We start from the raw sequence: 24,229 nt of genomic DNA, 5'->3' as shown, positions 1-24,229 counted from the left end.
ATATTATATTATATATATATATATATTTAATCAATAATTCTACGTGTATTTTGATATTAATATATATATATATATATATATATATATATATATATAAAATTATATATATGTTCATATTAAAATACACTTAGACAGTGTATGTGTATGTATGTAAAAGTGTATATATATACTTAGATCATATATAGATATATATATAAGTATATATTATTTTATTTTAAGCTGTTTTTAAACCTTTATTTTACTTTTTACAGGCAGCAGGGGGACTACCTGTTGGCACAGTCACTCCCCCTGCTGGCACTGCTATGGACAGCTATTCCATCCATGTGATCGTGAGGTCCTCGCAAGGACCTCGCAATTACATGGTCCAGTAGCCCGGATCGGCAGCAGAGGGACTCCTTGGGATGCCAGTTAAGGCCCCCTATTGCGATCACAGGCTTGGGATCGCAGGTGAGCTGTTAAGTACCCTGGAGGGCGGGGACGTGCTATGCCGCCCGCAGGCGTTTAGAGTCGGGTCCCCAAGGCCCCGCCGCCCTTAAGGGGTTAATATTCTGTATTTCTTGGTGTATGCAAAATTGTTTGTAAACTATTTTTTATATGTATCCACTGTATCCACAATACTATATATTGTTTTATAAAGTTCTGCCTTTGTCTGATATAAGAATCACATTACCAAAAAGACTTTCATGAAGAATACCGTAGTTTTATAGATATATTTGCTAAATTATGCTCTATGGGTTTTTAATCTAATTTGGTTATCAAGGGGGCCTAACAGCCAACCGAGACAGATGCATGGTTCTGGAGCTCCTCGAGAAAACCTACTTCTTGAGCCTCAAATTGGGCATTACAGCCCTTTTTCTCGGCTAAAAGCTTGTCACTCATCCCTAAGAATACTCTGCTGATAAATTGGTGCTCTCTCACCAGCTCCCAGTGGACATAGCCCATGCAAAGCTTTCCTCTGATCTGCAGCTGCACTTGGGGATGGGAAGGTGGCTGTTTCTCACCCTTGATTTAGAGCTTGTGAGTTTCCCGCAGACTTAACCATGTGTGGAGTCACTGATCCAGGCTTTTAATCCCCTCTACGAAACCTTCTGGGCGAAGCTACGTGAACGGGGGCTCATCTCCACTACAGCAGAATGAGATGCAGTGTTGCCTGTCCTGTCGATCGATGCCGCTATTCTGGGCATCCACCATGTGTTTTGAGAGAGGCACTGCGGAAGAGAAGGCATGGGAAACTTTTGCAGCGAACAGCTTTACTTTGTTGCTCTGACCCATATACTCATGATTACTTACCCAGACATGTAAGACACAAGCCAGAAGCTTATAAACCAAGTCACCCGGTATGCAGATTTGAAGGGCAGCGGCTAAGAGCCCTGCTTACAAATCTGGGGGAAGCTACAGCGCACTACCGACTAGCTTGTGTGGTGTAGAAAAAGGGTGCTTATTCAAAAGGGTGGGAGGGGGGGGGTGGATTGTCAAAGAATTTAGAGAGGACGGAATGGATTTTCCTCCAAAAAGGTTGTATCAAGAGGTATTGTCACCAGATGTGTAGTGTTGTACCCTCCAACAAAGTCCAGTGGATAATGGGTCTATGACCCACATCTTCTGCGGCATCCTCTACAGAGGGAGAGAAGCTCATAAGCTGTTTCCTGTGTCTTGCTAGACATGGAACAGTGGTGTATTAAATTGAACATTTTCTGCCATTGGGGTCTGTTCCCATGGTCTCCTGTCCAAAGAAAGAGGGCGGGGTCTGTCTAGACTGGGTCTGAAGGGTACCATAAAGGTAGAAAACACCAGTGGGTCAGGATCCAAGCTTCACTTGATACAGCCAATGTAGCAAAACATGCTGTGATTGTATCAGTTTTTATTGGTTTTATATCTATTTTGATACCTTTTGGCTATTTAGAATACAATTTAGCTTTTATCATTATCCTAATTTTTTTGGATTTATTTTATAATGCTGGTACTACTTCACCTTCTCCATCCACATACTTCTGAGGTGAAGATTGCACCACCCATGCTGATTCCATAGAGCATTCATTTGCTCTGAAAAGTGTAAGTACATTTCCTTTGTTTTTATTGCACATACTGTTGTAAGCAGAAAGCACTATATTTTTTTCCTTTTAGTATTATTTGCACTTTATATCTTACTGCGGAGTTTGAAAAGAAAACATACAGCTATATCCTGGAGAGGGGATTATACTGCTTCAAGCTGTTTATTTAGAGCAGATTTTGAATAAAATTCATTTATTGCACTATTAGCGTCGCTGCTTACATGACATGCCCAAACCAAGCCGTGATGAATTTACGCCCAGCTACATACCAAGGCCTATTAGATTATCAACCACATATTCCTGAAACCCTGAAAGGGTTATGTTGTCACACACTGCTGTACGTGAGCTAGTTGGTAGCTCCACACTTGTGAGTGTATTTTCATTTGTTTTGTAAAACACCACTTTCCAAACAATATTACACTATCAGAGTTTTCCTGTGTTAATTGTCATTTCATCTCCTGCTCTACTAAGAATACCAGACTGTCGCCAGAACTACCCATTCTACTAAGAACTTATTCACCACAAAAAATTATTTGGGACTATTAGAACACTAGGGCAAAAACTATTTTTAATTTGCTATCTTGTATTTCTCTTCTCTACCACTAGGCGCAACCTGTTTTTTGTGTGTTCTCCTGTTTGTCTTGGGATTAAGGGTTGCCCAAGTATCAGTGTTTGCTGCCCCCTGAGTTAGTACTGTATCTTGTTTCCCACAATTTAATGCTGACATATTGATTATTAGACATGTGCAATTCGTTTCGGTCCGAATGTGAATTCGGACGAATTTCGGGCAAGTCAGACATTCGGGTACTTCCGAATGTCCGAATAGATTAATTACTGAATTGCCGAATTGTCGAAGTCCCGAAGTTCCGGAATTACCGAATTTCTGAAGTGTCGAAGTGCTGAAGTACCGAAGTTCCGAAGTGTCGGGTTGGGGCCCTAAAAAATATGTTACCCCCCCAGGTGACTAGGGGTCCCCAAACCCCTAGTCACACCCCTCCCAGAAAAAACTAACCCCTACCTACCCCCCTCACCCTAAAAATAATGAGGGGGGACCGTTAGCTAAGTACCTGTAAAAAAAAAAAAAAAAACTTACCATTTGATGAACCGAACCGAAAATTTTCCCCATGTATATGCCTATTGATTATGTCACAGGACTTAAAGACAATTAAGACTGATTCACAACTGGACTCTGTATCTGTTGCAGAACATTGGCTTTTACATCAAATGGAAGAAATGTTGTTGGATTCCTAATAGACTTGGTCAATCAAATGCTCCATTTATCTGGAAAGAAGTGGAATTGGATTCACAAAGAAATCAAAGTGGTTGTGAAAAAAAAAGACTTTATATCTCTCAGAAATCTAACAAGAAAAAAGGTGATAATGAGTATCATTGATTCAAGTGATATTCCCAGTGATACATCATTATTGATAATTGCAAAGATAAAAAAAACAAAAAACTATGCAATGGATATCTTGTGAATCTACTTGAAGGGAGTTACAATAAAATATGTATTTCCTACTTTTTCAGAATTATTTTCTTAAGTTCCTTAAAGTCCTCTAAGCAGATCCACCCCCTTTTTGCCCCCACTAACTTTCTTGTTCATACAGGGCATTGGCCAACAGAAGCATTGCAGACACAGTAAAACCTACAAAATACATACATGAGAAAAGATTAATAATAATAATAAGTAATACTTAATTACAGTACTATTTTACACATAAATGAATGCATTGAATACAATAATATACTCAAATTGTGCCAAATTGTCCCTAAATGTGGTTCTCTGTGCATACAAGTTTGCAGGCTTTAAAGAATTCGAATATTTTTGTGAAGTTTTGACATAATCTTTCCTTATCTAATAACATATTAGACTGCTTTACACTATCAGGCAATTAACTGAGCAGGAGATAAAACATCTAAACCCAACACACTCTCCCAAACCTCCCAATATTTCAGATGAACAAAAAGGGACACATTCATTTTTGGGAGGGGTGGGGTTGACTAGGGATGGGGCTGTTCTGATAAATTGTAGGTGACTTACTAATAACAATTTATGCACTTAATTTGTAATTTAGAACTAAAATATGGTGTCTTATTTATACAGGCTGCTTTCTAAACACATTTATTGTAGTTTAAAGACACATTATTAAAGGTATTATTGCTGTGCAGCTCTGTTACACACTGTGACACAACAACAATATGGAGCTCCAAGAAGAGTGACATTAGGATAGAAAAGAGGGACAGATGGATTTGGGTCAAAAATAAGGACTGTCTCTTCTAAATAGGGACACTTAGGTGGTATGTTCTCCCAATATGTTCGAAAATGGACAATTCTTTTAAGGAAGTGTATAGGGAGACTGCGTGAGTCACTGCCAGGGAAGGTGTGGCTAAGCCAACAGAAATAAAGTGTAATAGCAAGTAATGATTAAAAGCTGAAAAAGTCATTATGAGGTGGTAGTAAATAGTGGGATTAATCTGTCAGGGTGCTCTCTTCCTTGCAAATATAGAGGTAACTTTCAGAGATGATTGGGAACCGTGCTTCCAAATGAAGTACATGTAAAAAAAAAAAAAAAAACAGAATCCAATGGTGGAGTGTAAATGGAAACTGGATAAAGGAAATGTAGAAATCGACTTATATTTAACCGAGCTTAAAGCTAGCTCTCGTGGTACACTTCCAGTCTATGGATATAGGGATGCTTCATTTGGTAGGTATAGATCCTCAGTGGTTATATGTTGGAGATAACAGAAAGGAAACTGACAGGAGTGCTATTTAATGTAGTATGTATCAATTAAGTGGTATAATCATCTCTCTGGGATAGTGTGCTGCCAGGTATTCTGAGTGTGCAAGATAAAACACGGCCTCTGAAATTTACTTTCAGGAAGTGCAAAGTGCTATTAGGCAGGGGCACAACTTATTGGCTAGAGCGGTCAGCTGATGCTCTAAGCCAATGAGTAGCTCCCCATTCATAAAAAATGTGTGTACTAACCAGACAGGGGTGCTGCTGATTGGCTAGAGTGGTCAACTGATGCTCAAAGCCATCCAGTAGCTCCACATGCATAAAAAAGGTACATACTTATTGGCTTAGAGCATCAGCTGACCACTTTATTATTTTTTTTTAGAGTGTCAACTAACCATTCTAGTCAATTTCAGAAGCCGGATGCTCCTGGAAGGATTGGAGATTTGCTGCTGGAGGCAATCAAAGATTGGAGTCAGGTAAGAAAGATTGGGGTTAAACCCCTTCAGATAAGAGAGCACCCAGCAACCTCCTTGCACCATAACATCTTCATTTAGATGATGTTCCTATGGTACCTGTTGTGTTCCTTTAAACTAAATATAATGAGCTAGTCATTTCACCAAAGTAACATTTAAAGTTAACATTCTAATATAAGTATAATTTCAAAAACTGTGCTAATAAAAACAAAACATATTACATAGGATAATAAATTTTTTGACTTCTTACAGTGAAATTTGATTCCCAGACTCATAGAGAAGATATTTGGGGCTGATTGACCTATTAAACTGCAAATGTTGAAACATGTCATCAATGCAAGTGTGTGAAAGTGTGGAATTTACAGAGAAAAGAGAAATTACATTAAACATAATACAACGTATTCTCAAATTGATCTATTTATATTCAAATTACCCAGTTTATGCCAAACTGCTTATAACAGCAGAGTATACAAACATACTGACACTCACATATGCAAACTGACACACACACACAAGCTCACTGATACTCACTAGTTCTCTCATACACACTCACTCACACACCTCCACACACACAAGCTCACTGACACTCTAAGACGCACAAGCTCATTGACAATTACACAGATTAGCTCGTAGACACACAAAATTACATACACACAGTTAGCTGACACACACATATTTACTGATAATGCAGGTTTGATGAGCAGCAAGAATCTGTGAACTCACGTTTAGTCGATAGCATGCATCTTAAGCAGCACCAAACTTATAAGAGTAAAGGTTCATCCCAGTGTATATTAGGCACTTTAAGCTATAGTAGAAATTGTTTAACTCCAGGCAGTTGGAAGTAACCCCCAGCACCTAATCTCCAGTTCCAAGCCTTATCTTGCCACTTTTTTCCTTTAAAGTGTATATTCTAAACAATCCCAAGCCTGTTGCAAATATTTGTTTTTAACCCCTTAAGGAGACATGACATGTGTGACATGTCATGATTCCCTTTTATTCCAGAAGTTTGGTCCTTAAGGGGTTAAAGAGACTCTAAAATCATCAACACAACTTTAGCGTAATGAAGCAGTTTTGGTGTACATATCATGCCTCTGAAGTTTCACTGCTCAATTATCTGCCATTTAGGAGTTAAATCACTCCTCACACCTGAGCAGGGATGTACCGCAGGGCAAGCTATTGTGTTTCTCGAAGCTTTTGCCCATTCTCAGGGTTTTCATCCTTTTATTTTTGCTTTAATGCATTAACGTGGCTCACCCCAAGTTAAAAGACTAATCCAGATGTGGACCCCATGCTCACTGTCAGTGGTGTATCTTGGTTTCCCCCCTGCCCCGCCTTCTAAATACACACACATTCACTGACAGATACGCATACACTAGCTAACAGACACACACAGTCAGACACACACAGTCGGACACACACACACACACACACACACACACTAACAAACACACACAGTTGGACACACACACACTAACAGACACACACAGTGAGACACACACACTAACAAACACACACAGTCGGACACACACACTAACAAACACACACAGTCGGACACACACACACTAACAAACAAACACACACAGTCGGACACACACACACTAACAGACACACACAGTGAGACACACACACTAACAAACACACACAGTCTGACACACACACTAACAAACACACACAGTCGGACACACACACACTAACAGACACACACACACACACTAACACACACAGTCACAGACACACACTAACAGACACACACACACTAACAGACACACACATACACACTAACACACATACACACTAACACACACACACACACACACTGACACACTGACACACACACATACACTAACAGACACACACACACACTATCAGACACACACAGTCAGAGACACACACACACACTATCAGACACACACAGTGAGAGACACACACACACTATCAGACACACACAGTCAGAGACACACACACACACTCACATTAACACATTGTTTTTATTTACTCCCCCCCCCCGCCTCCCTACCTTTGGGAATGCAGGGGGTGGGGGGGTTCTCCCATTCCCTGGTGGTCCAGTGGCTGCAGGACGGCACTGGCGGGCAGGCTGGGCGGCCAGTGAGGGAGCTCTTCCCCTGAGCTCTCTGCTCAGCTCCCTCGCGCGCCGCCCGCAGAGTGAGGCTGGGAGGCGGAGCCGGAGTATGACGTCATATTCCGGCTCCCAGTCTCACTCTGCGGGCGGCGCGCGAGGGAGCTGAGCAGAGAGCTCAGGGGAAGAGCTCCCTCGCCGGCCGCCCAGCAACCAGCCCAGCATGTCTGTTAGCCGCAAGGCTAACAAGACATTTGCCTTGGGCATTTGGGGGCGACGTTTTTTGCCGCCCCCTGGAAAATGCCGCCCAAGGCAAATGCCTTGTTTGCCTCGCGGCTAATACGCCCCTGCTCACTGTGCCTAGAGCAGGGATAGGCAACATAGGCGTGCGCAGCCTAATGTATTAGGGTGTGCACCCTAAAGCAAAAACACACACGCCGCGTGTATATGTGTGTTTATATAAATATATATTATATATATATATATATATATATATATATATATATATATATATATATATATATATATATGCACACACACACATATACACTCTTGTATATATACACAGACCCGCACTCATATAAATATCAAAACAAACAAACATTAGTGTGTGTTTGTGTATGTGTGTGTGCTGGGGGTGAAGTGTGTTTGTGTGTGTATGCTGGGGTGAAGTGTGTGTCTGTGTGTGTGCTGTGGTAAAGTGTGTGTGTGTGTGCTGGGGGTGAAGTGTGTGTCTCTGTGCTGGAGTTAAGAGTGTGAGTGTGTGTGTGTGTGTGCTGGGGGTGAAGTGTGTGTCTGTGTGTGCTGGGGATTGGCTTACCGTGTGTGGTGGTGACAGTGATGTGGATGGCAGAGAGAGAGAAGAGAGAGAAAAGGCTGGGAAGAGATTAAGTTTTAGTCTAAAACAGGATTAAGGACATGAGGTGGCAGACTGGAGAAGTATTGAGGAGATGAGAAGGCAGTTTCTGAGAGGGACTGGGGAGGTTAGGTGGCAATCTGGAAAAAGATTAGGGAAGATGTGTGTCAGATTTTGGGAGAATTAGGAAGTTTAAATTGCAGCTTGGAGAGGGATTGGGGAGAGTAGGAGATAGTTTGGGGAGGTAGTTAGCCAAGCATACATGTCAGACTAGAAAGGAGTTGGGGAGAGAACGTGGCAGACATAGGCACTTACCTTTGTATCCGCGGCTCTGCTCCTCACGTCCCCACCGCTGCTGCTACCTACTTTCTGCCGGCTCCTGTGCTCACACCTCGAGCCAGCTCACAGCAACAGGCACAGCCCTGCCGAAAAGTGAGCAGTGAAGTTCTGGCTCGCAGTGCACATGTGAGCGCCGGAACTTCACTGTGGAGCATTTCTATGACAGGATGCCCGGCCGGCACAGGTCTGCCTCCACCTCATGACTTCCCTGATTTTTTTAAATTTTCGCTGACCTCACAGCTCGTCCCGGCAGGGGGCTGATGGGGGGGAAAGATTTACCCCAAATTGATATTATTATTGATATTATTATAGTAAATAGTGACAGGGTTGGAAAAATGCTGATATTATTGGGGTGTGCCCAGGCACACCCGGCACACCCCGTGTGCACGCCTATGATAGGCAACCTTCGGCACTCCAGATGTTTTGGGCTACATCCCCCATAATGCTCTTACACCTGTAATGCTGGCAAAGCATCATGGGAGGTGTGGTCCAAAACATCTGGAGTGCCGAAGGTTGCCTATGCCTGGCCTAGAGGGATATCAGCTACACCTCACTGACGAGGTCCAAAGAAGGCCAAAACGATCATCTGGGGTTGCTGTATCTCTCGTGCTGAGGGAACTTGCTGGCATTTCGGATCTGGACTGCCCGTACGGGTGGGACCAGTCTGATATGCTTTAGATATGTTCTCTCTGTAATGGCACAAGTGAGCAAAAACTATTTTGAGACCTGAGCAGGGATTTACCGAAGGGCAAGCTATTGAGTCTCTCTAAGCTTTTGCCCATTCTCAGAGTTCTCTTTCTTTCTTTTTTGGTTAAATCACTTTTGTTTCTGAATATGCAGCCCTAACCACACCTCCCCTGGCTGTGACTCATACAGTCTGCATTAAAACAAAATGATTTCATTTTCAATTAGATGTAACTTACCGTATATACTCGAGTATAAGCCTACCCGAATATAAGCCGAGGCCCCTAATTTTACCCCCAAAAACTGGGAAAACTTATTGACTCGAGTATAAGACTAGGGTGAGAAATGCAGCAGCTACTGGTAAATTTCTAAATAAAATTAGATCCTAAAAAAAATATATTAATTGAATATTTATTTACAGTGTGTGTATAATGAATAGTGTGTGTGTATGTATGCAGCGTGTGTGTATGAGTGCAGCGTGTGTGTGTATGAATGCAGTGTGTGTGTATGAATGCAGTGTGTGTGTATGAATGCAGTGTGTGTATGAATGCAGTGTGTGTGTGTATGAGTGCAGTGTGTGTATGAGTGCAGTGTGTGTAACAGTGCAGTGTGTGTGTATGAGTGCAGTGTGTGTGTATGAGTGCAGTGTGTGTGTATGAATGCAGAGTGTGTGTATGAATGCAGTGTGTGTGTGTGTTGCAGAGCCTTGGTGGGGGGTGGGCAATGTTTTTTTTCATTTTTTTATTATTTTCATTTTTTTATTATTATTTATTATTTTTTTATTTAATTTAATTATTATTATTTTAGTATTATTATTTATTATTTAATTATTATTATTTTTTTATTATTATTAATTATTATTTTTTTCGTCCCCCCCTACCTGCTTGATACATAGCAGGGAGGGGGGCTCCTTCCCTGGTGGTCCAGCATTGGCAGTTCAGTGGAGGGAGAGGGGGGCTGTCAGAGCTGTAACTAACTTTCCTGCAGCTCCTGTCAGCTCTCTCCTCCTCCGCGCCGTCCGTGCAGCTCCCTCTGTCAGCTCCCAGTGTAAGTCTCGCGAGAGCCGCGGGACTTTACACTGGGAGCTGACCGAGGTGCTGAACGGACGGCGCGGAGGAGGAAAGAGCTGACAGGAGCTGCAGGAAAGGTAAGTTACAGCTCTGCCAGCCCCCCCTTCCCCAGTCTGTATTATGGCAATGCAAGTTGCCATAATACAGACTATTGACTCGAGTATAAGCCGAGTTGGGGTTTTTTAGCACAAAAAATGTGCTAAAAAACTCGGCTTATACTCGAGTATATACGGTACTTTAAAAGTTTTTATCTCCTGCTTTGTAAATTGAACTTTAATTACAAAGAGGAGGCTCCTGCTGGGTCTAGCAAGCTATTAACAGAGCAGGAGATAAGAAATTCTAAATGAAACAGAATCTGTAATAAAGTAAGTGTAAACATTAGATCACCTCTTACAGCAAGTGTTTAGGAAGGCTGTGCAAGTCACATGCAGGGAGGTGTGACTAGGGCTGTATAAACAAAGTGATTTAATTCCTAAATGGCCCAGAATTGAGCAGTGAGACTGCAGGAGCATAATCTATACACCAAAATTTCCATACCAATTTCTTGGTTACATTTTTTTCTTCAGTAGCTCCTGACCCACCCCCCACCACTGGGTACACTTAGTGATGGATTTTGAATCATGTTTCAGGTTTCCAGTCATTTGATAGCTGCTATATTAAAATAAAAAATAAAAGTGTGTTGGCACTTTAAGATACTGTGTGAAACATAATACAAACACCATGCAGCTCACAAAGTGTTCCAACACAATTCATAGTAAACAAAAATATATAAAAACAAACAAACAAAAAAACAGTATGTTTGCACCATATACAACAACACTTAGCAATATAAGTATGAATGATTTTCAATGGCATGATCCGAGCTCGAATGACCCAAGAAATCTCTTCTTTACCTATCAAGGCCTTGAAATTGCATCCATGTGGAAGAAATTCAGAGCAGGAAAGAGTATAAAAAACACTCAAAAACACTCTTATTAATCGTGTAAAAAAAAAAACCACATACATAAAAATACATAAACAAACACGGTGAAGTAGAAGACTGTAAAGTCGAAATGCGTCCGCATGCTTTATTTTATATGTGATTACAATGGAATGCCAGTGGAAAGACCTGTCTTTTCGCATGAAAGTATGTATCCCAGCTGCCCATCACTGCTTCCTGCATGAGTAGATGGGAAAGGAAAGTTGTGTAAAGGGTAGAGGAGGGAAAGAAATACAAAAATGTATTTGTGAGAAGAATAGAACGAGATGTGGAGGGGACATAACATGTAGATCAGATATATAATAAATTGTGGGAGACTGATAAAAAATAAGTTGAAGGATAAATGGAGGTTTAATAAGGAGGGGGAGTCGGTAGGGTATTACAGAATAGGTGTAATCAGTGGGGAAGTGCATAGAATAAGTGGGTGAAATGAAGACATATGATGGCTTGGGGAGATGGATGGATGTGAAAAGAGAAAGGGAAAGGGAATGAAAAAAGGGACATACGAGGAAGGGAGAAGGTATGATGTGCAATGTATGAATGATATCACAGAGCTTCAAACCAATAAAACATATTGTAAGAGGGTATAACAGAGCTCCACAGCAATAACATTGTATTGTTATTATTACAGTGATATGAGAGCTCAATCCAACACTTTTTTCTACCCATTGCACCACCACTAAATATGGAAGTGCAACTCACTCTCAATCTGCCCCTGGTTTGCTAAACAACTACTACATTTTCATTAGTTTAGCTGCGAATTTGTCATTTTCTTGTTAAATCAGTTTTTGGTAGAAATGTAAAAACACACAATTTATTCCTCAAAGTCATAAAGAAAAGAGAGACCTAGGTCAATATCTCCATACAAACATACACTTTTCATTGCCCTTTGGTTTGACACATGCATTAAATTCTACATGTCTTGACGAGGTATTATGTCTGACCAGAAGCTGTTTAAACATGTGGAAACACAAATCCACATAATGCTGAGAATTAGCCTAAGGTATAGAATGAAAATAGCAGTCCTGTCATTCGTCAAGAAATGTGTCTAAGCCTCTTATTATTTTACACTGGGACAAACACCAAATATGGAGTGCTTTTCTTTCTGAACTTAGTTTCCAAAATATTAGCAGTGAAACCAGGATTCACATAATCCACCTTTTCCCCTTTCGGTTGCCCATACATAAATCATATTTTCTCACTGAGAACAGCCTAGATGACAGTGATTATTTTAAATTAAAATAACCGTAAACTTTATACAAAATGACACAACCATTATATAATGTGAAATAAAATGAACATAAATAAGACACCGAGAACCCAGCCAGGGGATAAATAATTATGAAGAATATGGATTCATTTTACATTGCCAAAATCAAGTTGCTCCAATAGTAGTTAACCATACAAATCAGCTCACGCTGTCCTGGTGTAATTATAAATGTATAGTATACATTGCCATGTCTAATTAGACATCAATTGGAATTGTTCACACATTCTCTTCCCTGTTGGACTGGTATTAATAAACTATCACCTTCAGACAGCAAAATTACAATGGGCAAGAATAATGATTTATTGATATTAATATATACTAGTCTTCCCATATTATGGACTAATTATAAGCTAAATCACAGTCTTCTGAATCTCTTAGACGCAAATATGTGTTAGAGCTTTAATTGCAGCTATGAAGGGCTAATAAACAGAATGAAGCAATGATATTTTTCCTTCTTTAGGATACAATATAGTTGAGGTATACAGTCTCATGCTTTCCCTATTATCTTTATTAAATTCCTGGTGCAATGGGACAGAGATGAAATAATAACAAGAGATAAGGAGGTCTCTGTACACACTGACAAACATAGTATGTCATAATCTCATAAACAATATAACCTATGTAGAATTATGGGTGTCCAGAAATGTAGCTGTATGTCAGGGTTTGTTGATTATAAGATAGGCATCTACAATTGTCTTGGAGGTACAGATCGATGGAATCAGTGGTCCAGATCACCCACCAGTCCCTGACCAAAGTAATCTACATCTAACGAAGCATGGATAGTAGTGAAGAGGAAAACAGACTACCTATCACAGGGAGAATGAGTGAGCTCTCAGTAAAAATATATATTACCTTCTTGCAAAATCTACACCATGTCTGAAAGGTAGTGAATAACAGTGAATTAAATCTGACTCATACAAATGTATAAGATCTATGGCACGTGAGCCTGATCTGCTACCGACAAAATGTATGTAGTGGTAACCTATATCTATTCACCATTCAACGACATATTACATTGCCAAATTATAAACAGAACAGGTAAAAAGGTTAACACTCACACAAATGGAATGGAAGGTATCCCTCAGCTCTGTTTGATGCTGGGGTAATGTGCTATCAATTTAATTTTAGTAAAATGGAACCTGGAGGATACATTAAATTGAGTCAAGAACTCAATGTAGGAGAGAGGGAATGAGCTCTCTTGGAATATATAAGAACATCAATAGGTCCATTGGCAAATGGACCTATTCTGGTTCTCATCGTGCCATACAGAGGGCCAAGTGTGGCCGCCCCAAGGGTGCCCAACAGGGGGGTTTGAACCTGGGTCCTTTGCTGTCCTGGGCCTGCCTTTCAGCCACAGCTGTTCCTATTCTTTGGAGTAGCTCTAGCTCTGTTATACCTGGCTATGTCTACAGCACAGGGGCTGGACTTCTTCTGTGGTCATTGCCTGTGCTTCACCTGAGACAGATCAGTCATTAGCTGGTATATAAGCACTGCCTTGCCCCGGGAATGTTATCAAGTATTTGATCCTGGTGTATGTGTTCAGTTCCTGTGTTCTAGTCTCTTGACCTTATACTCCATATTGACCCCGACTTCTGTCTTTGTTTATTCTTTTTTTTTTTTTTTGTCAATCGTTCTTTTATTGAAGCATATTAGATGGGGTACAGAAACAAAGAAAGGGAAATGCAAAAACGGATTACATTAAAGGGTAAGTACATCGTTAGCTTGAAAGATTACATTTCCTGAGTGATGATGCTGCATTTTTAAATTGTGTTAATGTGTCGTGTAACAAAAGCGTGTTGTAGTTAGTGTCAATGCCTATTCTGATAGACTATTAGAGAGCAACAGTGGACTATGCAAAACTTAGGCATTTAGTTAATAAGTAGTATGCGAGGTCAAGGTAGAAGAATAATAATGTGAAGAGCCAGAGGCGGAACATCATATGAGTTAAGACAGTTATATGTCAGAAGAATCAAGGCTTATGCGTTACATATATGACTTGGCTGTCGCTTATTACCGCATGCCTATCTAATCGTGCTTGTTCGGCTAGCCGGTATGACAAAATGCGATTAGCAGATAATATGCTCTCTGAACTGCCACTAAGTCAGAGCTGTACATGCTTGGTAGCGGGAGACAGGGTAAAATTAAAACGATAGGGTTACATTCGAGTTAGAGACATGCAAATATATGAGATCACGTTAGTCTAGCTAGCAACAGCAACACTTCAACATAGACAATAGTATATAGGGAGACATAAGTGGTAGCAGGCTTCTTTATAATATCCCTTTCATTACCAGTGAGGGATGGCATATTCTGGCTTACCAGTGTGTGAACTGGAGAGAGTCCTTGCAGTGAAAGATAAAAAGAAAAGGTATTATGTGTCCACAAACCAGTCCCCTTCGGCCCATGCCGGTTCCTGGCTTGCAGGTTCTTCGGTGCCAGCCCGCAGGCGTTTGTGCGGTGCGTGTCCGTTGCCGGGCTTCTGTAGCTCGCCGCATTGCTGGTGATGGTGAGGGTGCCTCCCTAGGCCTAGGCTGGTATGCAGGCCTGCGTCTTCTTGCCACAAGCTCGGTCGCCGCTGGGGTCTGGATTTACTGCGCCCCGGTTCCTCTGGCGGTCGCTGTGGGCGGGTGTTACAACGCCATGTTCCCTGTGGTGGCTTCTCTGCGTTCGAGGGCCGCTTGTCTTCGGCCTGAGGCCTGTGTAGGTGCTCGCGCCCTTTGCCATTGGGCCCATCATCAGGTCCGTGGGCCCAGAGTTCCGCCGGATCCCAAGCTTCTCCCTGGGTGTATGGCGGGCTGTGGGGGGGGTATCCCTCCCTGTGAGCGCCCACCTCAGATGAAGAGTGAGCGGGTCTCTCGGCAGCGATATCCACAGGTGTGGTAATTGGTGTGCGTCAGATGCCAGGGGTATCTCCGGGTGTGAGGGCCTCTGTTTGGTATTACCCCGTGTGCAGGAGTAAGTGATGGCTGCTGGTAGGCCTGTGCTCGAGGTTGCATGTACTGCGCACATGGTCCCCGCCATCTTGTGTCAGAGTCTCAGGCTACATGTCGGCGGTTTCTCAGAGAGCTGTTTAGCCTGGCTTGGCTTAGCTTGGACCGGGATCACCCCCCCGGTCCAGTGGGGGGGGGGGGGGGGGACCGGGTCCGCAGGCTTTTCACACGTGTCGGGCTCCGTCGGGCAGGATAGCGTTGCTGCAGCGGTCCGCTTCACTCACCGCCAGCATAGGTCCCGCCTGTTGCAGCGGGCCCCATCCTCCGAGGGACTAAAACTTTGAGAGCAAGCCTCTCCTCAGCTCAGACAGCCCAGTTTTATCGAGGGTCACAGTAATTCGCCGGTAATTCTCCCCAAAAGTTTTGATTTGTAGGCTATTTGTGACCCTGTTTGCAGGAGCTGAGCTGTCCTGCGACCGCTCAGCTCGGCGGCCCGGCCCCGCCCCCCGTCTTTGTTTATTCTGACCTCTGACATCCCTTGACTTTGGCTACACTTTGTTTATCCTGACCTCTGGCATCCTTTGACTTTAGCTATCCCTCGACTATCCTGCTGTTTGCGTCCTTGTCGGTACTGCATTGGAATCACCTTTCCTGCACAGCCCCCAGTGCACAGACTCACAGTCTAGGTGGCTTCTTACCTGGTCACCTTGGACAGTGTCTATCTGCAAGGGTGAGCAAACATATCTGTGCTACAATCTCCGACTTCAGGTAAGAAACCTGACAAATACTTCCACTCAGAGCTCCCCCATATAATATGTTCTCTCTTTTCTAAAAAAACAAAAACAAAAAAAGCACTTCTTCAATTTAGTGAAGTTGGTGTGATTAAAATTTATATCTGGGGTTTAAGTTAGTCTAGAACCAATTTCAACATTTAAGTATTATTAGATGTAGTTTGTTTGCTAGAAGAAGTAAACTTGTCAGTGAAGAGTTTAGTTTTGAGGACATTGTCTTGCCTTGTTTGGTAGCCTACAGAAATTGTTTTATGATAAATGAGCTGACTTAGTTATTAAGGTGTCTTACAGAATCTTAAATTTAAAAATTCAATGGAAAGTTTGGCAAATGCCAAAGTGTGATTTCAACATATAGCTCTATGCCAATATGATAGTGAGGATATTCAGCCTGTTCCTTTCGTTATTGGGCAACGTATTGAAATGTCCATGTATGATGGGTTTAGATGGGGAGGGGCAGTCTAATATATTGGAAGACAAAGTGTGTGTGTGTGTATCTGTAAATCCCTGCACTCATGCTGTATAAACATTCACAGCCGGATGCAAAAACATCTTTGTTCCTGATGGAAGTCCTCTAGAGGGACTGAAACATCGATCTTTTTAATGGATTTAAAATAAGTTTTGGATTTTATAAAAGACCGAGAGTGAAGCCATCTATTTTTTTATCCCTCTTCCCCTCCTCTCTCCTTATTATACTGTATTATCAATTATTCGATCCATACCGGTGTCACTATTCAGTGCTGAAATGTATAGATGTTTACAGTTGTGAAATGACTTAAAAGAAAACTGTTTGTTTTACTATGTTTGTTTCCCTTTAGGCTAATTCATAATTGTTAAATGACATTTAAATTCCTTGTTTAAAAAAGGCGTATCCCTTCTCCCTGGGAATAAGCTCAAATGGCTTGAAGCTTGTGTTGTGTAAATTATGCTTCATTTCATTTAAGCATGCTGATTAATTTTGTTTTCATGGATTTTCATTTTGCCTGATGAGTTAACTCTTTTAATTTCACAGCTGCTGTAAATCATGTGCTGTTAAATTAATGTACACCATGGCTTCGACAGGGGGATTATTAAGCCCAGAATGTCCTTTCTGCAGGGATGGCAGCACTTCCTAAACACCCTGCTGGCCAAGCAGAAGGGTGCCTTTATGCACTGGTGGAGTTCAATTAAAGACCTCCCTCACGACCTGTTTCTCCCACTGTGGAGAGGAATGCAGAGCCCAAAGCGCCTCTGCTGTATGTAGAGCTGGTGTATGGCTCCTGTGAGCTCCAGGATGTTCAGAATCTTGTCCATGGGTTACCATGGCAAAGCTCGGAAATTAAGAGTCTGGAACTCAAGAGAGCCATTATAAAAGGTCTGCTCCCAACAAAATGAGAGATCAGAGGCTCTACGCACACTGAAAAAACAGGGGTTGTCATAATGACCCCCTCGCTGCCTTAAGGGTAACCAGGGGGTTGTATAACAGTGTTCTTACTTTAGTTATTTTGTTGGTGGAGTGCCAAGTAGAATTTAAATTGTGTGTGTGTGCGTGTGTGTGTATATATATATATATATATATACACACACACACACACATTTTTCCAACATATGTAATACACACCCAACACACACACCGGCTCCCCAGTATACACACAAAACATTTCCTATATATACTGCATCACCAGCACACAAAATGCATTCCTCACACACTGCATCCTCTCCACAAACACACTATTTCCCCTACATATGCACTGTATTTACTGTATACACACTCTCTCTATAGCCCCTAGACACATGTTCTATACTTAAAACAAAAAACATTATATCTATTAACACATAGTCGTGGAGCTCTGTGATACTCTACTATGCACATTACTATAAGATGGTGTGCTTGTCTGTGTGTGCATGCCTGTGACTGTTTGTGCTTGTGTTAAGGCAATGCTACTGCAAATTCAAAAACACAGCTGAGTTGTCTATGCATCTTATAGTGTGTATGTTAATAGTAGGTCTAAAGCTGAGCCTTCTCTTTTGTTTTAAGAAATAGAAATAACAGAAAAGTAGAGGTCCTGTGTGGAAAAACAAAACAAAACAACGTAGAGGGGGAATATAGCATTGTGTATAGTGTAGGCAAACAAATTAGAGAAAAGTAGAAATCTTATTGAGCTACCACATATGTTATATTGTCTTCTTTTAGAATAATGGGCCCCACGCTTCTCATAGACACAAATAGTGCCTGTGCGGCAGTAGCCGGCATTCAGCCTAGCACTAATATTGCTAAAAGAGTAGAATTGAGCACTACACTGCACATGCATGCTGTGTGTGTGTGCGTTTGACTCTGCAGAAGCATTCACAGCGCCTGCAATGTCGGAACTGAAGAATTCCCTCTAGTGGCTGTCTGAGTGAAGACATCTAGTGGTGTTACTAGGGCACAATGTAAACACTGCCTTTAAAAAAAAACAATAAAAAGACAGTTACATCGGAAAGACTGCAGGGACAATCTGTAGAGGTTCTGGTGCCTACAGTGTCCCTTTAAATGTCACAATGGACAAATATGTGGAACCCCGCACACCAAAAAACAAAAACAAAGAAATGAAAACAAAACTGAATATTTAGTGGCGTCATCAGTGATTATGCAATGGGATAAATCAGGTAAGCAGTCAGTTAATCTATGACAGAGGTCGGCAACCTTCTGCAGTCCAGATGTGCATCTATCTTGATGCTTAGCCAGCATATTGACTACATTTCTCTTGATGCTTTGCCAGCATTATTGTGTAAGTGCATATGGGAGATGTAGTCCACAACGTCTGTAGTGCGGAAGTTTGCCTACCACTGGTCTATGGCTAATCTAATAATAATCTCTATATTTTAAGAACAGGGAGATCTTTGATGGGCCAGTGCTTGGTAGTGTCGGCCCTGCATAAGCCTGATGGCAATCAGAATGATGGCTCCAGAGTCACATCAGTCACTTCCAGTGCCTCACTCATACTTGGCGGGCTGCCAGAGGTATTTGTCAGCTCTACAGTGTCCTAGGCGCCTCTTCAGCTTGCAGTCCATTAGAGACTAAAAATTAGCACTCCAAGCATGCTCGCGAGAAGAGCTCACAATTCATCAAACTTAAATGAATGGAAATGTATTAAATAAAAGAAAGGCTGCCTCTGGCGGCATTTGGGTGTGCCTAGGCACACCAGATACACCCTATGTGCACGTCCATGGTAAGTAAATTTAATGAGCATCAGTTGTCAAAGTAGATTGTATGGCTTAAGAAAGGGACAGGAAGAGAAGCCACCATAACATGTATAAAGTTGAACCACCTGGCTGGATTTAAAGCAATGTCTACAAAACCATAGAATTTACTCTGAAACACTAGTTTTTGCCTTTTCTTCAGCTCCAAAATAGGCCGAATAAAATGAATATAGGTGGTAAGCTGGAAAGCTGAAAATAGTAAAACAGGCCTCTTGTACTGGGCCACATCTGCTTAAGTGGCACTACAGAATTCTAAAATATAAAACAACAAATATAGAAATTGTAAAGGAGATTTGTCGCATCCAGGGATCTTTGTTTATTCTGCAAAGACTCCTGCAAGTAACATCTCCAGTCAGGGTTTGATACCTGCAGGGTGTAGTGGGAGGTAGCTTTTCTTACCGGAAGTTTAGCCATTGCAGCCACTACCATCTTCTTCTTGAAAGGTCTTTTTTGGCTCCTGATGCATAAAATGTCAGGAGTTACATTCTATGGATATGCATGCACACAGCTCCAGTGCAGAGGCTTCTCAATGAGAAGCTTCTGATGGCCAATTCTGAAAGATTGTGCTTGGGAAAGAGGGGAAAGTTTGCGAAGGTTCCAGACAGTAGATAATTTTGGTAGCTAGTCCAGTGATCTTTCTACCTAGTATTGCTGCTGCTCTGCACCCAGTATATATTCACATCACCTTTGTGATATATATTTCTGCAGCCCTGTTTTGCGATACTAGCTACTCGCTCTGGATCTCCCTCCATTTAACTCTGGGTATATGCGCTCATATCACCTCTGGCAACAGTAGGCTACGAATACCAATAGGCATACTACTGCCTATATAACACTCCGAAAACCGGGTGTTATATATTACCAACTAGCCGTTACTACTATACTGTGCCGTCTGAATAATAACCCTACCGCTTCAACTTGTAGCGGTTTTATTTATCGGGTTATATTATTCCTGTACATTACACTATCTTGTTATCAGCCGAAATGAGCCACGACGAGTTATACCTAATAACTGTCTCACTATAAGGACACTATTTTCATTGCAGCCTGTGATTACAGTTCAGAGGCTGCAATTGTATGTTTGTATACCAGTGCTCTGGATTACTATTGTATCTTGAGCGGCAGCCCTTGAATACATTTTGTATAAATTGTTGCAACTAACACTTTTGATCTAACGAGATATATATACACATTTTTTGTATCATTATATATTTTGATTCACTTATGTTCTTAGCGTGTGCTTTTGTGGTTTTATGCATGTATATTAAAAGTTACGTTTTACATTTTAGTTAAAGTGGTACATACAGTGTCTACCACTTACTGTCCCCCTCCCTCCTAAGGGATCTACACTCTCTAGAATACTCTACCACAATTCCTCACTTTTCTCCTGTCTCCCTCCCCCATTTTTTTGGTTATTTGATCTTTGCAAGCTTTTTATATATCCCCAAAGAAAATATGCAGGAAAAAATACATGTAAGATTTCTTCAGAGATATATCTGCTAGATTAAAAAAAATAATCAGTTAGAGTTTTCCTTTATGGATTGAAATCTGTCTCTTGTGAAAAGGGCATATAGGTTTATTAATGTGTAGTTATATATATTAATAAAGTATGAGAGTATAACATACTGGCCCTTAGCATCCATCTTTTTCAAGCGCAGCTGGAAGGCTAGAGACATGTGAACAAGTATAGAGACCCCTAAAAGGGCTGTTAAGTGATAACCAATTGGATAAACAGGGAAGGTAATGAAAAGGTGTTTTAAATGAACAACCTGGCCCCACAATTAAGTTGTTATGAGGCCTGCAGTCCCAAAGCACTGTCTTACTTTATAGCATTGAACAATATCCGACTGGTTTAACCCAAAAGTTCTGTCCCTGGGCTGCTGTCATGCCCCCTCCTCTCTCCCCTCCGTGTCCCTCAGCTAACAGGGACATCCTGACTTGTGTAACAAGTGACAGAATGATGATGGTTTCCACTGATGTTCTCAGCCTACCACTTACTGTCCATATGTGACTGAGCCTTTTAACACTTTTATTGTGTTAGTTCTACCACAATTTTAAAACCAAAAATATAATTTCCAAGTTTTGTTTACAATAAAAGTAAAATAATTCAAAATAGATTTACTTACATGTGGTCAGTGGGTGAGGGTTACTTATTAAATGGTAAGAGACATACTAATGACCACCCCAGGACCAAATTAAGAGCCCATTGGACCTGGTGCTGACAATTATGATGGACCTAATTATGGAATCGTATTGACAGAAAACACTAAAACAGTCATACCTCCCAATCGTTATGTATCTGGTGGAGGTGGTGCTGGTGGGAATCTCGCATGATATAGCTTTAAGAAAACACATACCCTATGCTAATCTCTCGTTTTCACCTTTAAAGTAAATCCATAACCCCTAACAGCAGTCAGGGCCGTTTGAAGGAATTTGGGGTCCCCAAGCAAAACGGACATGGAGGCCCCCCCAAACTCCAACCCCCCCCCACCCCCCACATGCACGCAAGGCCTACAGGGCGCCTACACCCGGGTCCTTACCCCCCTCCCCACTCCCCATCCCCCCCCCCCGAGTCCGCCCACAGGGATGCAGTGTCTGCAGGGCCGGTGCAAGGATTTTTGCCGCCCTAGGCAAAAGTAAAGTTTGCCGCCCCCCCATGTGACATCACAGTGCCCCACCCATATGATCTGCCATGTTAACTAACACAGTGCTGCAGTGCCGCCGTGTTTACAATAAAAGGCCTGCAGGGACAGGCTATAGACACCAGAACCACTACATTAAGCTGCAGTGGTTCTGGGGAATATAGTGTCCCTTTAATGTGAGGTAAATTAGAGATTAGTGCCAAAAATAATATAGTAGATTGCCTACTTACAACCAGATGAGCATGATGATGGGCTTCAGCTGCCGTCTGGCTCCACTGGTCTGGTGTAGAACAGGCTCTCTGGAGGCGGTTTGTAACTGTGGTCACAAAAAATCAATGTTCTGGGAGAACGGGAAGCAGCTCCATTTTTTGAGGGCCATTTACACAGCTCACTCAAGGTCTGGGTCCCAGGGTCCACCTTCATGTTCCACCAATGAGTTTGTTCACAGGGGTGTGTGTGTGTGGGGGGGGGGGGGGGGATGTCCTGATGTGTGTAAGGAATGCATTGTGTGAATCTGTGTTTGGATGTGTAAGGGCTGCAAGGTGAGTTTGTGTATGTATGGGATGCAGTGTGTGTGTCTGTAAGGCAGTGTTTCCCAACCCAGTCCTCAAGGCACACCTACCAGTCCAGGATTTAAGGATTACCCAGTTTTGTCTAAGGTGTTTTTAGAAAAAAAAAGAATAAACACCTTAGACACAACTGGGTCACCCCTAAATCCTGGACTGGTAGGTGTGCCTTGAGGACTGGGTTGGGAAACACTGCTGTGAGGGATGCACTGAGTGTGTGGAAGGGATGCATTGTGTGTTGCTGTGTGTAAGGGATGCATTGCTTGTGTATGTGTGTCTGTGTGTAATGCATTGTGTGTTTTTCTGTGTGCAAGGGGTGCATTGTGTGTGTGTGTGATGGATGTCAATCTCTCCCCCTACCCCCGTCAATTTCCTTCTTCTCCCACTCCCTCTCATTGCCTTCTCCCCCCTCCAGTTTCCTTCTTCTCCCCCTCCCTCTCATTTCCTTCCTTCTCCCCCCTCCAATTTCCTTCCTCCCCCCTCCAATTTCCTTCCTCCCCCCTCCAATTTCCTTCATCTCCCCCCTCCAATTTCCTTCCTCCCCCTCAAATTTCCTTCCTCTCCCCCTCCCTCAAATTTCCTTCCTCTCCCCCCTCAAATTTCCTCCCTTCCTCTCCCCTCCCTCAAATTTCCTCCCTTCCTCTCCCCCTCCCTCAAATTTCCTCCCTTCCTCTCCCCCCTCAAATTCCTACCTCTCCCTCCCCTCCCTCAAATTTCCTTCCTCTCCCCCCCTTCAAATTTCCTCCCTTCCTCTCCCCCCCCAAATTTCCTTCCTCTCCCCCTTCAAATTTCCTCCCTTCCTCTCCCCCCCAAATTTCCTCCCTCCCTCTCCCCCCCACTCCCTCAAATTTCCACTGAAATGTCCTCCCTGACACCCGGCAGGCGCGCGAGGGAGCACTCTCCCTGGCTGAGTGCTTCCTCTTTAGCTCCCTCGCGCGCCGCGTACTGATGCCGGAGCCGGAAGATGACGTCATCTTCCGGCTCCGGCATCAGTACGGTGCAGAGGGAGCTGAAGAGGAAGCACTCAGAGGAGAGTGCTCCCTCGCGCGCCTGCCGGGTGTCAGCAGGGCCAGCCTCTGGGGGACCCTGAGATGACCGGCTGCTGGGCCCCCCAGGAGAAGAGGCTAGCCCAGGGGGTACATACCGGGGTCGCAGGGCCTCCTGCGACCCGGTATGTACCCACTGAATGTGGGGTCCGGACGACCTGCCGGCTCTGCTTGGGGCCCCGGGCCAGCTCGGGGGCCCCAAGCAGTTGCTTGGTTTGCCTGTCCGGTAGCGACGGGCCTGACAGGATTTTGTTGGGCAGGGTAAAAGGGTGGGCCACTGACCAGAACTGCCAAAAGGGGCAATCATGCCCAAAACAATCTGCCCAAGGAATTTGATGGTCAGCCTGGCATGAATGTATATCAGGCTGCCTGTCAATCATGCAGGATGACCAACCAAGGGCATACTGTGCATACAGCACCTTGAACTTGGCATAAATTAGTCTAATGATGCGCAAGCTCTACGCTTTCTAAGGACTGTCCCCCAGCACTCACTGGTCC

This window comes from Pelobates fuscus, chromosome 2 (assembly GCF_036172605.1).
Source record: "Pelobates fuscus isolate aPelFus1 chromosome 2, aPelFus1.pri, whole genome shotgun sequence".
NCBI lineage: Eukaryota > Metazoa > Chordata > Amphibia > Anura > Pelobatidae > Pelobates > Pelobates fuscus.
Note: the sequence above shows the minus strand (reverse complement) of the source record.